This window comes from Lampris incognitus, chromosome 19 (genome assembly GCF_029633865.1).
Source record: "Lampris incognitus isolate fLamInc1 chromosome 19, fLamInc1.hap2, whole genome shotgun sequence".
NCBI lineage: Eukaryota > Metazoa > Chordata > Actinopteri > Lampriformes > Lampridae > Lampris > Lampris incognitus.
Genome location: NC_079229.1, coordinates 19,628,868 through 19,648,845, shown reverse-complemented (window position 1 = coordinate 19,648,845; position 19,978 = coordinate 19,628,868). Strand labels below are relative to the sequence as shown.

General features: G+C 45.2%; 1 protein-coding gene across 3 annotated transcripts in view; it reads left to right on the top strand.

Annotated features, from left to right (window-relative positions):
- Positions 1 to 19,978, top strand: part of LOC130129567 (microtubule-associated protein 4) — a 165,564-nt gene that overhangs the window by 21,154 nt on the left and 124,432 nt on the right. The gene's annotated exons all lie outside the window — the stretch shown is intronic.

Here is a 19,978-nt window from a genome sequence, read left to right as displayed (position 1 = left end):
ACAGACTTTACACACCTCTCAGTTGGGATGCAGTTTCCCATTATCCATGTTGTAGATTATTCGATGCTTAAACTACAGATTGTTCATGTGCAAAATCTATAAAAAGATTAAATCTTGGAACCCCTTTAACATTTTTACAGTAGATTATAGTACGTGTTGTGGGTCCCTGGCCCACCAGTACGTTTCAGTTGTAGCCATGTAGTCTCGGGTGTAAACTCTAATAGCAGGGTGTCATTTAATCTTGCATTTAATCTATACAAAACAACCCCAGTTTCTCTCCCTGCCAGCTCCTACATTATGTGTATAAATTTGAAACCGCATTTAGTCACCGACTAGAAACATGTCTACAATGGAAAGTTAATTTTCCCAACAGTCTATAACAGTGTAACTGACCATAAAATGAGCAGGGTGCTGAATAAACAGAAATTTCCATGCACATTTTCAAACTTTATTTGGCCGTATAAATCAGTTGTCATATTTACACGATAATGAAAGGGTTGCAGCTTTATTGCAGTTACAGTTCATCTGTTGCTTCATCCACCTCTGTGTGTCCTTTATAAATTCCATCAAGAGCTTGATACTTCTCCCTTATCCTTTGTACGACACAGACAGGCCGGACAACTCGGTTTGATTAACCATTTTCTCCTCGTAAGACCCGCTCAACAAAAATGGGGTATGCAGAGATGTGATATTGTCGAGAGGTTAGCACAAAACGTGTGGCTACTTGCGAGAACAAACACTACAATTAGGTAGAGGACAGCATAGTGTACAAAATTTTTTTTTTTTTTATAAAACTAGTACTTTTGTCAGTGTTTTGTGTGCCTCGTCACAGATGTGTAAACCCTGTGAGTAATGAATGCAGATAAGGTTGAAAATCAGCATAGGGATCCTTTAATTAACATGAGGCATGTGTTGTATTACAATATTTAAAACACCACAGCCCCTTTGTCTTGAACCACCTACTGATGTTTTAAGTACGTAACCCAAGCTTTAGTTTGTCTAGGCTCCAGTGAGTGCGCTCCAGAGTTTATGTGGCCTGGTTTGGTGTACACCTACTACCTGTGTGTCCGTGTTTGTTTTGGAGTAGGAATGGGCTTTTCTCGTTTTGTGTGTGCACTGCATTGCGTTCCATTGCGGTGTGTTAAGCCTAGCCTTGCAACAATGGGGCATAGTTCCCAGACAAATACTGTTGTGTGAAACTGCGTGTCTGTGCTTTTGTCCCTGCATGTTTGCACGTGTGTGTCTGTATACACTGATCAGCCAAAACATTAAAACCACCTGCCTAATATTGTGTAGGTCCCCAACGTGCCACCAAAACAGCTCTCGCCCGTCGAGGCATGGACTCCACAAGACCTCTGAAGGTGTCCTCTGGTATCTTGCGCCAAGACTCTAGCAGCAGATCCTTCAAGTCCTGAAAGTTGTGAGGTGGGGCCTCCATGGATCGGACTTGTTTTTTCAGCACATCCCACAGATGCGCGATCGGATTTAGATCTGGGGAATCTGGAGGCCAAGGCCAAACCTTGAAAACTTTATCATGTTTCTTAAACCATTCCAGAACAATGTGTACAGTGTGGCAGGGTACATTGTCCTGCTGACAGAGGCCACTGCCATCAGGGAGTACTGTTTCCATGAAGGGGTGTACTTGGTCTGCAACAATGTTTAAGATAGGTGGTATGTGTCTAACATCCAGATGAATGCCAGGACCCAAGGTTTCTCCCCAGAACATTGCCCAGAGCATCATACTGCCTCTGCCGGCTGGCTTGCCTTCTACCCATAGTGCAACCTGGTGCCATCTCTTCCCCAGGTAAACAACGAACACGCACCCAGCCATCCACATGATGTAAAAGAAAATGTGATTTATCAGGCCGATCCACCTTCTTCCATTGCTCCATGATCCACTGCTCACGTGCCCATTGTAGGCATTTTTGGTGGTGGACAGGGGTTATCATGGGCACTGACCAGTCTGCAGCTATGCAGCCCCATTCACAGCAAGCTGCGGTGCACTGTGTTCTGACACCTGTCTGTCATAACCAGCATTAATTTTTTCAGCAATTTGAGCTACAGTAGCTCTTCTGTGGCATTGGACTAGAAGGGCTAACCTTTGTTCCCCCATGTGCATCAATGAGCTTTGGGCGTCCATGACCCTGTCGCCGGTTTACTGGTTGTCCTTCCTTGGACCATTTTTGGTAGGTACTGACCACTGCATACCAGGAACCCCCCACAAGAACTGCCGTTTTGGAGATGCTCTGACCCAGCCATCTAGCCATCACAATTTGGCCCTTGTCAAAGTCACTCAGATCCTTACGATTGTCCATTTTTCCTGCTCCCAACACATCAAGTCAAGAACTGACTTCACTTTCTGCCTAATGTATCCCACCCCTTGACAGGTGCCATTATAATGAGATAATGTTATTCACTTCTGTCAGTGGTTTTAAAGTTTTGGCTGATCGTTGTATGACGGCTTGTCGGTGTCACTGTAGACGTGTATGTGCATGAATGCATATGTGAAGTTTGTCAGTATGTGTATATGTGTGAATCTGCACATGTAGATGAGTGTGTGGATCAGTGTGTTATGGAGCATTCCCGAGTGTGGGTGTGGTGGGACACAGGGAATTCATTCAGTCCCCTCTGTCCCCTTGCAAACATCTCAGCCCAACCTTTGCTCTCCCCCACACCATCTGGAAAACCCATCAGATGAAGGGAGGCAGAGAGAAAAAGAAAGAAGAGGAGGAGGAAAAGCAGAGCAAGATCTGCCAGTCTGCCTGTCAGTTTTTCAGTCCCTAGCTGTCTGTTTTTTTTTCTCTTTCTATTTCTCTCGCTTGCTTGTTCTCTCACTCTTTCTTTCTCTCTGTGTCTCTCCCTCCCCCTCTCTTTTAAATGCAGTCTAATGGGATACACCAAGGCCTGAATTATAGAAACATGTCCCGAGATTCTTGGATAATTATATTAGAATGGGACATAGGTCAAGAACATGGCTCTGTCTCTACCACTCTGACTCAAAATGCTCAAACACAAACTAATGGACACACACACACACACACACACACACACACACACACACACACACACACACACACACACTCACACACTCACACACTCAAACATGGCCAAACACAAGCCCTTTCACTTAGTCAAGACACTGGCCCACTGTGACACTGCTTAGCAAGGCAGCATGTGGATGTGGAGGCCACATCATGCAACACACACACACACACACACACACACACACACACACACACACACACACACACACACACACACACACACACACACACACACACATACACAGCACACATTAGCATTAATCACGCTGATGTTCCCTGAATAGAGCTTCACATCAAAGAGACACCCAGGCTTTTAACATGGAGATGATCAGGTGGGCTTTTCCACCCCAAACAAAAAGGGAAGAGACGCATGGCCTTCACACTCATGCACACACACACACACACACACACACACACACACACACACACACACACACACACACACAGACATACAAAACGTTTCCTCACACCAATGTCCGCTCTGTCGTTTCCATATTTGCTCATTCGTAGGCACACACAAAGACATATTCAGCTTGCCACAGTGAGCAATGCGGTTGTAATGTCAGCTCAGGGGATAAGCCCCCCCCCATCCCTGTTTCTGTTTGTTCCTCTTATCTATCTCTAGCTGTTCCCTCTCTCCACTCTTTCTCTCCCCTCTCTCATGTCAGTCGATCTCATACTCTTCCCATCTCTTTCTTAGTCTCTCTCTCTCTGTGTCCCTCCCAGTCATCTTATCCTACTGTTCACCGTCATTCAAACTGGTTTCCTCGCCTCTTCCTCGCCACTCTTTTGCTGCTCAGCAGACACCTCTCTTCACCCTCTTAAATACCTACCTTTCCTTTTCCTGTAGCTGCTCTTCAAGTCTCGTCCTCTCTCCTGTTGAGCTTTCATGTCGTCTCCTGTAGTCCCCCCCCCATCCCTTCTGCCTTCTTTCTTGGCATAGCCTTATCAGTTCTTCCCTTCCCTCTTTCTAATCTGTACCCCCTGTCACCATCTTCTCCACTTACTAGATTTTACCCCCCTTTTCAGTTCCCTCTTCATTCCTCTCTCTCCCCCCCTCTGTTTTCCTCTGGTCTCTGACTCTTCTCTCTCCCTCTCTCCCTCTCTCTCTCTCTCTCTCTCTCTCTCTCTCTCTCTCTCTCTCTCTCTCTCTCTCTCTCTCTCTCTCTCTCTCTCTCTCTCTCTCTCTCTCTCCCTCTCTCCCTCTCTCTTCTCAAATCAGTTGGCTGGTTGACAGATTTTGGAGGCTATCCTTGTTTTACATCACCACTGATTAGGAAAGCAGGGCTCTGTGTACATTTCACAGACCTCCCTGCAAAGCAACACACACATACAGACACAGTGTCACATACACGTCAAAGCACACACATACAGGGTCCGCGGTGGTGTAGCCGTCTAAGCATCGGCTTTGTGTCGATGCAGTTGCCCACTGGGGACTGGGGTTTGCGCCCCGGTCTCGTCAGATCCGACTATGGCCGGACTCGATGAAGCAGCAATCATTGGCAACGCTGTCTTCGGGAGGGGGGCGGAGTCGGCTTGTGTTCGTCACGTAAATGCGTCTCTGTGTGTGTCGGAAAAAACAGTGGTTCGGCCTGGAGTCGCCTTGTCACGAAAGTGGGGAGGCGTCTCCTTCGAGACTGCCGGCCGGAGAGATGCAGTTGGCGAATGCATGCAGTACGAGGGTGGGTGTTTGAATTAAAATAGGGATCGGTTGGCCAATAAATTGGGAGAAAAAAAGGGAAAAATCAGAAATATATTTTAAAAAAAGCACACAAATACACACACACACAGGTACTGTGTGAAGATAAACTCTTACACATTTGTGCACAATAGCACACTCATCACACACACACACACACACACATATACTATAGGCAGCACCTACTTCCTCTGTCTCTCCAACGTGCACAAACACATACATGTACATGTGAGCACATGCACATGCACACATACACACGGATGTACATTTATACACCTGTCTGACAGGTTGAAATGAGGCAGCAGATATTGTCCACTCTCCTCTGTCACAGGAAAAGCTCGTCTAGTCTGGCAGAGCTGATGCATTATTCATTTACATATGGCATACATTTATTATGCACTGTAGTTTATGTCATGTCACACATATAAGCTTCACTATTACATAACACTCTTCTGCAAATGATAGAGGCACGCTCATCTCTCTCAACCGTGAAAACACCAGAAAAAAAAATGCAGGACCACATGGACTCTACTATTTGCTTCATTTCATGGAAAGGCTATTTCGAACAGTTGTTTTCACCTGATAGTTTTACATCTTGTGGTGACGATTGAAACTTCTGATAGGCCGGTGGAACCAGGTTTCATTTTGTGTGCATGTGTGTGCACTTGAGCACGTGCTTGTAGCGTGCACTTCAGCATTCTCTGCTGATGGTGCTCACTAAGTGTGTGTTGGTGCATGTTTATGTATGTGTGGATGAAATGCAGAGTGTGTTTTTATGTTGATGGCTATCCTGCAGTCTGGTCTAGATGAACAGATTATGAGCACATTGGTTTCTAGCCTGTGTTTGGCCTGGCAGTGTTATACGTCAACCTTTACGTGTTCGAGATCAGACAGTGCGGTTGGATCACCTACAGCTCATTTGAAGGCTTTCAATATAAATCTTTCAAAGAGCTTTGTTAAAAAAAGAAAAAAAAATTGGTGGAGTTTTTTGTCCACGTCACAACCGAGCTCTTAAAAAGTATTAGACCAGTTCTTTCTTAGGCTGGGCGATATGGAAAAAATCAAATGTCACGATATTTTTGTCCAAATACCTCGATATCGATATTTAGACGACATTGTAGATATGGCTATTGTTGCTCTCGCAAAATATTTACACAACGACATTTTTGATAAACACTCCTTAGTAATAGCTATGAAGAGTGGAAAGGCAGTTGGTCCCGATGACATACCTGTGGAGGCATGGAGATGTTTAGGAGAGATGGCAGTAGAGTTTTTAAACTAGATTGTTTAACACAATCTTGGAAAGTGAGAGGATGCCTGAGGAGTGGAGAAAAAGCATACTGGTACCAATTTTCAAGAACAAGGGTGATGTGCAGAATTGTAGCAACTACAGAGGCATAAAGTTAACCAGCCACAGCATGAAGATACGGGAAAGAGTAATAGAAGCTAGGTTAAGAGGAGAGGTGACAGTTAGCGAGCAGCAGTATGGTTTCACGAAAGAGCACCAAAGATGCAACATTTGCTTTGAGAATGTTGACTGAGAAGTATAGAGAAGGTCAGAAGGAGTTACATTGTGTCTTTGTGGATTTAGAGAAAGCATATGACAGGATGCCGAGAGAGGAGGTGTGGTATTGTATGAGGAAGTCGGGAGTTGCAGAGAAGTATGTAGGAGTGGTGCAGGATATGTATGAGGGAAGTGTGACAATGGTGAGGTGTGCGGTTGGAATGACAGATGGGTTCAAGGTGGAGGTGGGATTACATCAAGGATCGGCTCTGAGCCCTTTCTTGTTTGCAATGGTGATGGACAGGTTGACGGTCAAGATCAGGAAGGAGTCTCCGTGGACTATGATGTTTGCGGATGACATTGTGATCTGTAGCGAAAGTAGGGTGCAGGTTGAGGAGAGCCTGGAGAGGTGGAGGTATGCACTGGAGAGAAGAAGAATGAAAGTCAGTAGGAGCAAGACGGAATACCTATGTGTGAATGACAGGAAGGACTGGAATGCTGATGATGCAAGGAGTGGAGGTGACGAAGGTGTATGAGTTTAAATACTTGGGGTCAACTGTCCAAAGTAACAGGGAGTGCAGAAGAGAGGTGAAGAAGAGAGTGCAGGCAGGGTGGCGTGGATGGAGAAGAGTGTCAGGAGTGATTTGCAACAGAAGGGTACCAGCAAGAGTTAAAGGGAAAGTTTACAAGATGGTTGTGAGACCAGCTAAGTTATATGGTTTGGAGACAGTGGCACTGACGAAAAGACAGGAGGCAGAGCTGGAGGTGGCAGAGTTGAAGATGCTAAGATTTTCACTGGGAGTGACGAAGAAGGACAGGATTAGGAATGATTCTATTAGAGGGACCGCTCAGGTTGGATGGTTTGGAGACAAAGCAAGAGAGGCAAGATTGAGATGGCTTGGACATGTGTGGAGGAGAGATGCTGAGTATATTGGGAGAAGGGTGCTGAATATGGAGCTGCTAGGGAAGAGGAAAAGAGGAAGGACAAAGAGGTGGTTTATGGATGTAGTGAGGGAAGACATGCAGGTGGCTGACAGAGGAAGATGCAAGAGGACAGGAAGAAATGGAAACGGATGATCTGCTGTGGTGACCCCTAACGGGAGCAGCCGAAAGTAGTAGTAGACTCCTTAGTAATGTGAATATGATTTCCAAACAGGTAGAGACAAATAAAATAACAGCTAGAAAATTACATCTTACTGTAATGTAGCCTTTAAAACCAGGGAAAGACAATACTTATGTCATATCACAATATTATAATATCTAAAATCCCAGATATCCAAGATTTATATCACAATATCGATATAATATCAATATGTTGGCCATCCCTAGTTCTTTCATTTCCTGTTTTCCTGTGTCCTAACAGCAACAACAAAAATATGGTACAGTGAAGCTAGTACATTGAAGTGGGTACATTGGCTTGATCTGTATTTTGTTGCAGCTCTAAAGAAACGGATGATTTTGCTCAAACACACATTTGATATGAAGCTAGACTGCTCTTTGCTCAATGTTCAAAGTGTGTTCATTCCTTAAAATCCAGCAGAGAAAAGCAAATATCTTCAGCTGTTATATTCATTAACATTCAATATTGAGTTATATTTCTGTGACCACAGTTGTTTTGTCACAATACGTCAGTATCTCTAACTCATGACTGATAAATTGATTAATTTGATTGTGGAGAAAAATGCTTCATAAGGCTGTATCCGCAAGCCCTGTCTGATATGAAATCAAGTTCTTGATCATGTCTTAAGCCTTTTGCAGGGTTCTGCTTATATAGGCCACACAGCAGACAGAACAAGCCACAGACTGCTCTTTAAATGTCTGACCAGGGACATGATGTCATGGCTGTGAGTTAAGTCTCATTAGATAAAATACTATGGTGAGCAGACCTGGTTGAAATAGGCTTTGCAAATAATTATCAGTTGGCTTTAATCTAGTTTGGATTGCCAAATAAGTGGGGTTTAACTCATCAAAACGATGCAGGTACTGCATGTTAAATGGTCAGTCACAGAGAAATTAACCAAATCACTTTTTGAGTACTTTGCCTGTAAGCCCATTCAAGTGGGACAAAATTAATTATAAAATTAATTGCAAATGCTATCAGACACAATATGGAACTTAAAGCTATAGCCAAATCTGTATATTGATTAATCTGTTCGTCAGGGAATGTGGGCCAAAGTATTATGTCACTTCCTGGCGTGTGCTAGTGCAAAGCACATTTACTGGCATCCTCATACTGTTTAGATTCTGGGTTTGGGTCAACACAGTCCTTCTATCAAACACACTGCTGGAAACAGTACCTTAACTGTCTGTGACCTGTCTAAGAGCCATGGGGCTTGAAATATTGTCATGATTGTAGCTTTTTTTGCGCTTTAAGACCATTTAGACCGCTTGTTTCCATTTACTCGGAGGTGTCAGAAGTGGCCTGCCCATGTCAATCTTTGTAGATGACACATTTTTGAATGTTACAAAAGATATTGCTTTATTGTTTGATTCAGCATGATTCCCTCAGATTGTATGTTCTTAATTACTTGGCACTCACAATGCCATATGCTTAAAACAGCACTCAGATTTGGTGAGGCCACCATTGCTTGCATAATAGGCTTCCAAATTTGTATGTCCTGTCTGGTTGACCCCTTTTAAACAGTATGATGTAATGTCAGTGGATCAGCCACAATATTTGTGTGTGTGTGTGTGTGTGTGTGTGTGTGTGTGTGTGTGTGTGTGTGTGTGTGTGTGTCTGTGTGTGTGTGTGTCTGTGTCTGTGTCTGTGTCTGTGTGTCTGTCTGTCTGTGCGCGCGAGTGAGAGAGAGAAAGAAAGACAGTCTTTGTGTATCTATTGATGCGCATGACTGCATCTGCACACCTGCAGTTTTGACCTCTGGTATGCAGCACATGAATATCTATATGTATTTGCATTTACCTTTGTGTGTGTGTGTGTGTGTGTGTGTGTGTGTGTGTGTGCGTGTGTGTGTGTGTGTGTGTGTGTGTTCTTGCCTAGGTCTGCATGCTTGTGCGTGTGAGTGAAAGCAAGAGACGAAATCCCCACCCCCCATTTAGGGGGAGCGTGGTTCTTGGTTGCGTTTCCAAGTGGTAGACGACTGATTAAGAGTCCCTGTGGGGAATAGGGCGACTCTCAGCTGGTGGCAAGATCAGGGTTAATGTGAGGTTCACAGCTCTGCTAACGCAGCCGCTGAACATTCACCACTGTCGCTGCAGAAATACACTGACACACATATAGCTTCTCTTGCTCTCGCTCTCGCTCGCTTTTAAAAACCTGTACCAGCATGACAAACTCATTTGTGTGTAAACATAACTGCAGAATGAATTAAAATTATATCCAATCTTCTATCTACTTGTCTCTATATCTGCTTGTCTCCTTTTATAATTCCTTCACACATACTCGTGTGCGCCCACACACACACACACACACACACACACACACACACACACACACACACACACACACACACTGATAAAGAGCTTAGAGCTGATGACTTTTGAATCGGCTCACTTGTCTTAAGCAGGAGACCACTGAATTAATAATAATAATAATAATAGTAATAATACATTTTATTTGTGGGCGCCTTTCAGAGCACTCAAGGACACCTTACAGAACACAGTAAAAAAACAAGCGGCACTGTATCAGACAGCTTAAAATCAAAACAAAGCAGGGTAGACAATAAAAAGTTAACACAACAGATAAGTATAAAACCATCATCTGCACAAAAGTCAATGAAGCGTGGCTCAGACTGACTATGCCAGTTTGAAAAGGTGGGTTTTGTGATGGGATTTGAAGGTTGAAGGAGAGTCAGTGTTGTGAATGTCTTGTGGGAGACAGTCCCAAAGGCGGGGGGCCGAATGACTGAAGGCTCTAAGACCCCATGGTAGTCCAGTGGGCCGATAGTGTAGTGAGTTGGAGAGCAGAAGAGGATCTGCAAGTGTGGGAGGGCGTGTGGATATGAAGGAGTTTGGAAAGATATGAAGGAGCTAGGTTAATTACACTTACCCCTGAGACTCATCACAACACAACACAACACAACACAACACAACACAACACAACACAACACAGCTCTTTCAAGTGCGCTGAGAGAGCCACGAAACCGGAGTCAAATTCCATGTATTTGTGCAAACCTACATGCCAATAAACATGATTCTGATTCTGAAAACACACACACACACACACACACACACACACACACACACACACACACACACACACACACACACACACACACACACACACACACCACCTTGTCTCTTTTGAGGCACCTCCCAGTGTTCCTGAGAGTGAAGACTTGTCCATTACAGACCTCTGTCTCCCTGTTTTTTCTCTTGCTCTGTCTTTCTCTTTTTCTGTCTTACTTGCTTTGCACTCCACCTTCTATCATTCTCTTATCTCCACCCCTGCCCACCCCCACCCCCTGTCTGTCCTGTTTGAGTGACATCCTGGGCTGTAGCTGCAGATCCTGACTGCTCACATACCGACAGCTCACATACATTGTGCCGGTCACGTGCTCAAGTGTCAAAAGCTTCTTTTTTTAACGTGTCAACACAATGGTATTTTACTAATTACCTGAGCTTTCAGTTTGATAGTTTAAGGTGTGTGTGTGTGTGTGTGTGTGTGTGTGTGTGTGTGTGTGTGTGTGTGTATCAACAGGTTCTATCACCTTTTCTTGTGTCAACATCAGTGTCCTGTGTTTTATTAGCTAGCTGTTTAACTTCACCTTTAATTTCTCAAACAGTGGAAGTTAGTTTTGCGTATGTGTGCATGTGTGTAGTATGTGTGTGTGGGTTTGTTGACGGTGCTGTGATTTGGCGGCATTGTGTAGATTGAGTGGTCTGGAACATTTGGGACAATAGGTTATATCAGATTGGCATGATGGCAGCTGAGACATTAACACACAAACATACAATACACACAGGCTACTTATCGTGTGTGTGTGTGTGTGTGTGTGTGTGTGTGTGTGTTATATGCTGATCCATTTTGCTCAGATTGTCGTTATCATGGTGTCTTCTTGATCATGTTTGGTATGCTCTGTGCCTTGTCTGCAATTTAGGGCACATCAATAAACAGTTCCAGTTTGGTCTAAGGCAAAGGTTAACAGTGATTGTTAGTGTTTGGAGCTAATGGAGCAGATTTTATCATTTGGTAATAGGTGGCGATTTTGACGAGGGCCTACTTGTATTCTGATTTACTGTGTGTGAACAGGTATTAGATAACAGACTACCCCCTGCCCCCTCCTGCTTCCCTGTAAACTAGAGTAAGGAAGAGGGTTTGTGTGTGCATATGTGCAATATGTTACGCCTCCTTTAACAACCCCCATCCAGTGCTTTTCTCTCTCTCTCTCTCTCCTCTCTCTCTCTCTCTCTCTCTCTCTCTCTCTCTCTCTCTCTCTCTCTCTCTCTCTCTCTCTCTCACACACTCACACTGTTGTAGCGTAAGCCTTTGAAGTGGATCCCTGTGTGTGTGTGATGGCCCGGCCTTTGCGGTGTGTATTGATTGATAAGGCTTGGGTGGGTCCAGAAGTATTGAATGTACTGTAACTGAGTCTGTGTGACTGGAGGAGCCGAGCTGCGCCAGGCTATTATAAGGTACACTAGACAGTGATAAGCTAGTTATACAGTTATACACATTGAGATAGTTATGTTGCATTATGCTAAGTTACCATAGGCTATTTTTAAGGTACATTAGACCACGTTAAATCAGTTTTGATATGTTATATGCCTCTACACTAGGATTTACTGTTCTCCCTGCAGGTTGCTTGTGCACCACATTGCTATGTTATGCCGTGCTACGTTATATCTGTTGTGTGTTTCCATTACTTGTGTCGAATGTGCCGTTTGTTAATTGATACTCTCAGATCTCCTGTCTGGGGACGTGGAAGAGCGTGGTACACTGATGTTTCAGTTTCACAGTATTACTGCGTGGCGGACAAGAGTGGCAAAATTGCAAACCTGATTCAAAATGTGGTTCTACCTCCAATATCTCCCGAAAAGCTGTGTTGGTCAATATTGTGTTTTTTCTTTTCTTTTTTTTTTTAACCTGTGCTGTCAGCAGGCTTGTCGTACAACACAGAGAGTCTGCATGCTGATGTGTCCTAGACAGAGTTAACCTGCAAGTGGAGTTCAGGTTCTCCACCTGCAAAGGCAATCTTTATTAATGATCAAGAGCCATTTATAATAACTGTGTCCTTTGCATGATCTGTGGGACGACAACAGCACGGGGATTTTGTTATATATTTATAGGCACCACCGGTCCTCCTCTTCTGCATGTTTGATCAGCTAAACAACCAATCAGCATCGCTTCTCAAGAGCGGGACGGTCACCACAAGTGAAACAAGGAAACGTAGAAATGAAAAATGAGGTGTCTGATGAGACAGATACATAGAAACAGGTCCTGACATGTTTTTGACAAAACATGATTAAATTGATCTTATCGATCGCAGTTTAGGATAGCAGTTATATTGATAAAGGAGAAGACAGAAAAAAGGGGAGGAAAGACTAAGAAGAAGGATGTAATCCAGGGAGTGTGTTAGGCAGACTCTAGCAGTGTGTGTGTGTGTGTGTGTGCGTGTGTATGTGACGTGTCCACCTATGTTTCTGTGAAGTGTCCACCTGTGAGTGCATGGGATTAGTCCCAATAAATTCTGGTGTCTGAGATCCGTGACTTATTCTAGTGCCTCCAAGCAGCAGACAGGCTCTGCAGCCACCCATGGGCCCCACAGTCGTGTAGGCACCCCACGGCCAGCTGGAGCCCAAAGAACAGCCGGAGCCCAAAGCACTGCAACCCCAGAGGAACACTGAGCCCACAGGGGGGCTGGGAGCCCGCAAAGCAACAGCCGCGCATGCCCTCAGGGAGCAAAAACCAGTCCCCAAAACCAGTCCCTCATGCCCATACCTCACACCCAACGTAGGGGTGAGGCCCGCCGCATTGCCAGTGGCCAGACGCCCCATCCAACGGCACGTACCGAGCATACACCCACGTAGCCGAATACACCCGACCCAGGCCACCTTACAGCAACCTGCCAGTGCCTAAGACAACCAGACGTGCAGCCCCCCCCACCGCCGTGGCGCCTGTCACAGAAAAGTCATGCAGCAGGAGCAAGTTCAACAGCCGGTCCCCACTCCACCGGCCCACAACCATGACGACAAGCCGCCATCCAGGGGCCCTGGACATCATCTGGCAGCGCTCACTGCAGCCCTGCCGGAACGCAGCAAGAAGGTCAACACCCAACACCAAGGACAGGGGGATCCAGCTGGGCAGGGTCCCTCCTGGCCGACCACCCAACCATGCCGACCCGCTGACGTCCCGCCCATCCCAGTAGTCCCAGTGCTTATTGTGCTCTCGTCTCGTGCATACAGTTAAAATGGTGGGGAGTGGGGGTATGAGTCATCCAGGCTCATCCCCCCTGAGCCACTCACACTTCTCTTGCCCAGCCGACCCTGACCTGGGAGTGGGTGTTGTTTGGAGTATAGTTTGTGTGAATGTGTGTGTGTGTACTAAGATAGTGTGATTGGGATTAAATTTCAGGACATTGTCGAGGCGCAAGCAGGGGTAGCAGCATCGCGGGCAAGATCTCAACCACCTGCCTCGCCTCCACGCAATATTGGGTTGTTTTTTTTTTTAAAGTGATGGGGTGGGAAGGGAGTGAGTAAACAAAAGCAAAATCATTTAAAATTTTAGGTGATTTCCAAGGCAGAGTGTAGCACAAGAAAGGCGGGTGCTTTTTTCGAGGCGGCATGTGACAGAGTTGGCTAGGCTAAGCTTGGGTGAATGGGGGTTTTTCTGGTGGCCGTGTGTGACACGGTCACCCAGGATTGAATAGGGCCAGTGGGGGTTGTTTGTCTTGTGGCTTTGTGTGACAGGTTATCTGAATGAGCCACAGCCCTCCAGCAGTAGAGGCAGGCTCAGTAGGGGAATCCCCGGTATGAACGGTATGGGCCAACCCCGCTTGGGAAAGGCAGACTCATACTTTCATCCTCTAACGTTCCCTCAAACACACACACATGCACACGCAGAGGGTCCTTTAACATTTTCGGCATACAGTGCAAGATTTTATTTCTACTTCATTTTCAGGACGATTACCAAATTGTTATGATTCTCCTCGGCAAGGTCAAGGTAATCCTTATTATCCCCGAGGGGCAATTTGTTGCACAGCTAGCAGTAAATTCAATCAACGTCAATGATCAAACCGAACTGATCGAAACACAGACAATTCACACACAAAAATATATAATCCCGGGTCTGGGTGGCGTGGCAGTCTATTCCGTTGCCTGCCAACATGGGTATCGCCAGTTCGAATCCCCGTGTTACCGGATGTTGGTATGTGTCCTGGTCGTTGCACTAGTGCCTCCTCAGGTTGGTCGGGGCACCTGTTTGGGGGGGAGGGGGAACTGGGGGGAATAGCATCCTCCCACGCACTATGTCCCCCTGGTGAAACTCCTCACTGTCAAGGGAAAAGAAGCGGCTGGTGACTCCGCATATATCGGAGGAGGCTTGTGGTAGTCTGCGGCCCTCCCGGATCTGCAGAGGGGGTGGAGCAGTGACCGGGACAGCTCGGAAGAGTGGAGTATTTGGCCAAGTACAATTGGGGAGGAAAGGGGGGGAAATATAAAAAAATCCCATATCATTTTCATCGGTATATCATCAGTGTGTCATCAGCGAATGACACGCATCACAACTGCTCCACCAAATATAACGGTCACTCTCAGCCTGGGTGCAAAATGAGAGCTGAATCATTTTACCGAGCACTCATGCTCATTTCAGCTCAGTAATTTGCATGTCACCCTACATTTTCAGTCGGATTTGGTCCCAACCTTAATTTTAGACAGTTATAGGGGGGGGGGGGGGTCTGAAAGAAAATCTGTTGATCACATGACCCAAGTTTCTGTTTTGCTGTTTTAGGGGAAAAAACATTTCAGAAAGAAAAAGAAACTAGTGTGTGAAGGTTGTGCAGTGTATTTACATAGAAGTAATAACAGTACAATTTGATTTAAATGGATGGGGTCCTGTTGATATATATATATATATACTTAGTTATGTGTGTGGGTGTGTGTGTGTATTAGTTTCATTTCTCTGTTTTACTGCTCCACCACTTCTGTTTTTGTTCTGACTGATCTGCAGTGACAGCTGATGAGGACCTTTTAGCCCTGGCTCAGTTTCACAAATACACACAGATATGCACATGCCCATGCGTGCATACACACACGTGCACACACGCACACGAATGCATGTGCCCATGTATAAACATGGCATTCTGGTCGTAAAATGAACACACACAGTACAAAATACACACATATGACACACACAAACCTATCCTTGTACATTAAAAATACAGCCTGGCCATCAGTTATTTGTGCACAGATATTTAGATGAGATTATCTAAGGTGATGGGATGCTGGGGCAGGTAAACTCCACATTGAGTATCTAACAGGACATTCTCTGTTCATGTCGTTGTTATCTTCTGGTTGTTTGTCTGTTGTTGCAGTGGTTTATCACAGGATCTGTGTGTATGGGAAACATTGACTGGCGATACACACAAACACATAGCCTACAACGCACTGGCAGGCTGTTTCGGAGAGGTTGCTCAGTTGTCCGTTGTCTGTTCTTATTCAGGCTTGGACAATATAATATTTAACCTAATCATAAAACCATACAAATGCACAAATAGACGACGTCTGAGGTCTCTCAAGTGAAAATGAGATGGGAAGCCATTGGCAAAGAACACAGGCCAACAACCTCTTGGCCAAAAAGAGCATGAAATCTCTCTCTCTCTCTCTCTCTCTCTGTCTCTCTAAACACACACACACACATTAAATAATGTGGTAACTGAGAAACAAGAACAGCCGGAGGAGTTGTCCCACCTCCTGTAGAAGGTCAGGGGTCACCATTTCACCTTTGGGTGTCCGTTTAGTTTCAGGCCGATGAGGATTGTTTATTTATTTGTTTGTTTATTGTATCATTTCATAGGGGTTATTGTGTAGTATCAAATTATCAGCAGACTTTTGTATTATCTACAAATTAAAAAAAAGCTTTATTGGATATTTTACAGTAATCACAGTGTGATCTGTGTGTTAGTATGGAGTGTAGCGTGAAATGCTTTCCAGTCGTGATTTATTTTTGGTGATCGGGGCTTCATGTGGTGTCTGTGGTTTTTCTTGGAAACTTCGGCCTAATGGTCACAGTGATAAGCTGTATTGGGGATTAGGAGTGACATGATGCAAATATAATGTGCCAGAGGGCTCCATGGGTGCAGTAGCAGGAGTGGTGGTCATAAACTCCTGTTTTACAGTATCGGGTCCATTATTTGATTGTTGTAACAATCAAAGTCTGTCAACACTGGTGAGATAAAGAACTGTTAATGTTCATTTTATTTTTTTATTTTTGCTCCGTTCTTTTCTGTTGACCACTACTTGTGGGTGTGTCGAATTCTTTCTGGGTCGTGGTGGAAGAAAGCTCCTGTCTGTAGTACAAATGGCTGCCTTTGTTGTCTTGCTGTCTTGAAATGCCTCAGAACTCCCCCCCCCCCTTTTCTGCCAATTGTATCCGGCCAACTACCTCACTCTTCCAAGTGGTCCCGGTCACTGCTCCACCTCCTCTGCCGATCTGAGGAGGGCTGCAGACTACCACATGCATCCTCTGATACATGTGGTGTTGCCAGTCACTTCCTGTCACCTGACAGTGAGGAGTTTCGCCAGGGGGACATAGCGCATGGGAGGATCATGCTATTTTCCCCAGTTCCCCCTCCCCCCTGAACAGGTGCCTTGGCCGACCAGAGGAAGCACTAGTGCAGCGACCAGGACACATATCCACATCCGGCTTCCCACCCACAGACACTGCCAATTGTGTCTGTAGGGACGCCCGACCAAGCCGGAGATAACACGGGGATTCGAACTGGCGATCCTCGTATTGGTAGGCAACGGAATAGACTGCTACGCCACCCGGACGCCCCTCAAAAAGTTTTTGAGAGTCTTATTTATTATTACTGTTATCGTCAGTATAAAAGAAGTTCAGACTAACAGTTTTATCAATAGGGCCAGGCTGGATTTCTTTTGAACTTTTTTTCTTTAAATGAACTTATTATGGTTGTTCACTGGTTTTAAATCCTTGGTAGTTTCTTATTGGTTGCTGCTGAACCCAAGATTTTCCTTTTGACTACTCAGAAATTTGCTTGTGGTGTTTTTATGAGTGACATGACTGAATTGGTTACCATTCAGTTTGTTCATTTCCAGTTATATTCCATTCTCTTCTGTTCTGTGCTTTGGTATTCCATTTCATGCTATTGAGTACTATGGAATAATATTGTAATCCACTCTTCATTCCTAACTGGGTGAAGAAACTTTAAGGTTCACCGCATGCAACCCCCCACCGCCTTGCTCATTTTGTATAAGTGCTGTTTTCCTGGGCAGCCAAATGGAGCCCATCCACCCATCGTGTAGCCAATGATGATGTGATCCTTCCTCTGGTGCCAATTGGGCCAGCCTATTCCTCACCGGAAGTCTGTGTGACCTCTCGTAATCATAGGTCCTTGCAGGGATAATGTAGGGGTGTCATACTGCCGCTGGTTGTTTTGTTTTGTTAAGTTACAGCCACATTGGCCTTGGAGAATGGACAGCACATCCACAGCCTGGGACATCCACTGCCCCGTCCCAAAAGAGAAATGGGTAAATGGATGCCGGCAAATATTGACGTTGAAATTGCACGGTTTAATTTTATGCTGTCTGGACTGGATAAAATCTTTCGCTCTCGACGGCAGTCTTCCATCTCAGCTTTTCAACGGCATGTGATTTACTGGTACCACAGCAATGGCTGAGTTCCTACGAGAGATGACCACACTGCATAGAATGGGTTGTGAGGCTAACACTGTTCCCTGGAGCATTTACAAGTTGAGTGCCTTGCTCGGGGACACAGTGGAGGGGGCAGCCCTCTGGTTCACGCTCACAGGCAGAATGCACTCACTCGCCTGTGAAATCCAGATTTCCAACAAGTGGATCTGTAGTCACTGATTCACACTTTTTGACCGTTGACTTGGAAAGTCTTCTGCTCACTGTGGTTAGCTCATTAAGATTAAGCTGAAGAATGTATTTCTATTGGAATTCAGCTGTGAAATTATTTAGGGTTAATGATAAGCCTGACACGGATTGATAAAAGCCTGGTCTTTAACCCACCATGACCCAGATAAGAAGGCTTTCCTGTTACTGAACAGTGAAGAGATCCATTCTGGGTCATGCAGAGTTTAAATATTTTAAGTATTTTAGTAAAACCAGCCTCTTTCTACCCAGTTATCAGTTTATTGATGTGTAGGATGATGAACCTTCAACCAAAGGATTGAGGTTCAAGGGCCCAACCAGACAGAATCCAAGCTATGAAAGTGCCGAAGAAAGTTTGGAAGTGCTGATCTTCCTGACTTCCTGCTCTTAACTCTCTGAGAAGAAGATCAATAGGATCAATGTCCATAGAGATCAATGAAGCATCCCATCCCATTACTTTACATTACAGTAAAGGGGCGGGGAAGACTGGGAATGAATTTGTAGAGGGTTTTTGGAGTTGGTTCACATGTGTTACATCAACCTTAGCTGCGTTGATTAGTCATCACACTGTTGGAAACTCATGTATATGACACCTGAAATCTGAATTTGATGACATTTTATACATCAAGGTGGCCTTGTCTCCAAGAACTGGTGTTCATATGTTTTGTCCATTGCATTGTTTATTTGCTCAAACTTTGGCTAATCTACACGAAAAGACTTGAGATGGGGACAAAGACAGGTGATGTTGTGGGGCTGAGGTTTCAGGAACCCACCTTTGTATTAAATGAGATTACATGTTATTGCACTGGCATGGTGTGTGTAGTTGATTTGGGTCCCTTGTGTGTCACTGTGTATGGTTGTCAAGGTGCATATTTCTCTGTAGATCTGTTGACATATGATAATAATGTACTGAAATAGATTAAAAGAGGTTCAAACCTCCTCCCATCCAATAATCATCACTGCTTTTTGGCAGCCAGAGGACATACTCACACACCCACCCACACACACATATACACTCACATCGTCGGTGGTCACTCGGGGTCAAGTATGACCTTCCTCCCTCTGGGTCCTCAGGTGGGTGTAGAGGCCAGTCCTGGAGCCACATAATGGGAGGACGCCTGCATGTGACAGCTTTTTATGTGGAGTGGCTGATGCGCCTGCAGCCACCACACAGTCCTTGGTAGGGGGTGGCTAGAGTCCAATGGCATGGAGAACCAAGACGATTGGGGACCACCCTCTGTTGCAGCCTTCTTCCACCTTCATCCACTGTTGTGACCTGGAGACATCTTCTGCCAGTTCCGCCATTGAGGTCTTTGTTGGCTCGCGCTTTGTCTGGAACCTCCCCCTTGACCTGTCTGCCTTGGGTGACACTACCAGGAGCCAAGCTCCGGACGGTGTAGCTCTTGGGATCATTGGTACACACAAGCTTCTCCACCACGGCAAGATGGCGATCCAGGAGACCCCCCCCCCCCACACACACACACACACATCAGCAAGGCAGGCAGATATTCTTTTAAAATCACTCAAACTGGATTACTTGCAAATGCTTTCACACTCTCACTCACTCGCACACAATAGAGCATTTGTTGGCCAGACAACACCATACCCTGGATTTCCTTCCTTTGTTGAAACAAGATTGTTTCCGAGTGGCCCCCGCCAAAAGCCGTATCCATGAAGTGAATGCCATTAGTTCAACCCATA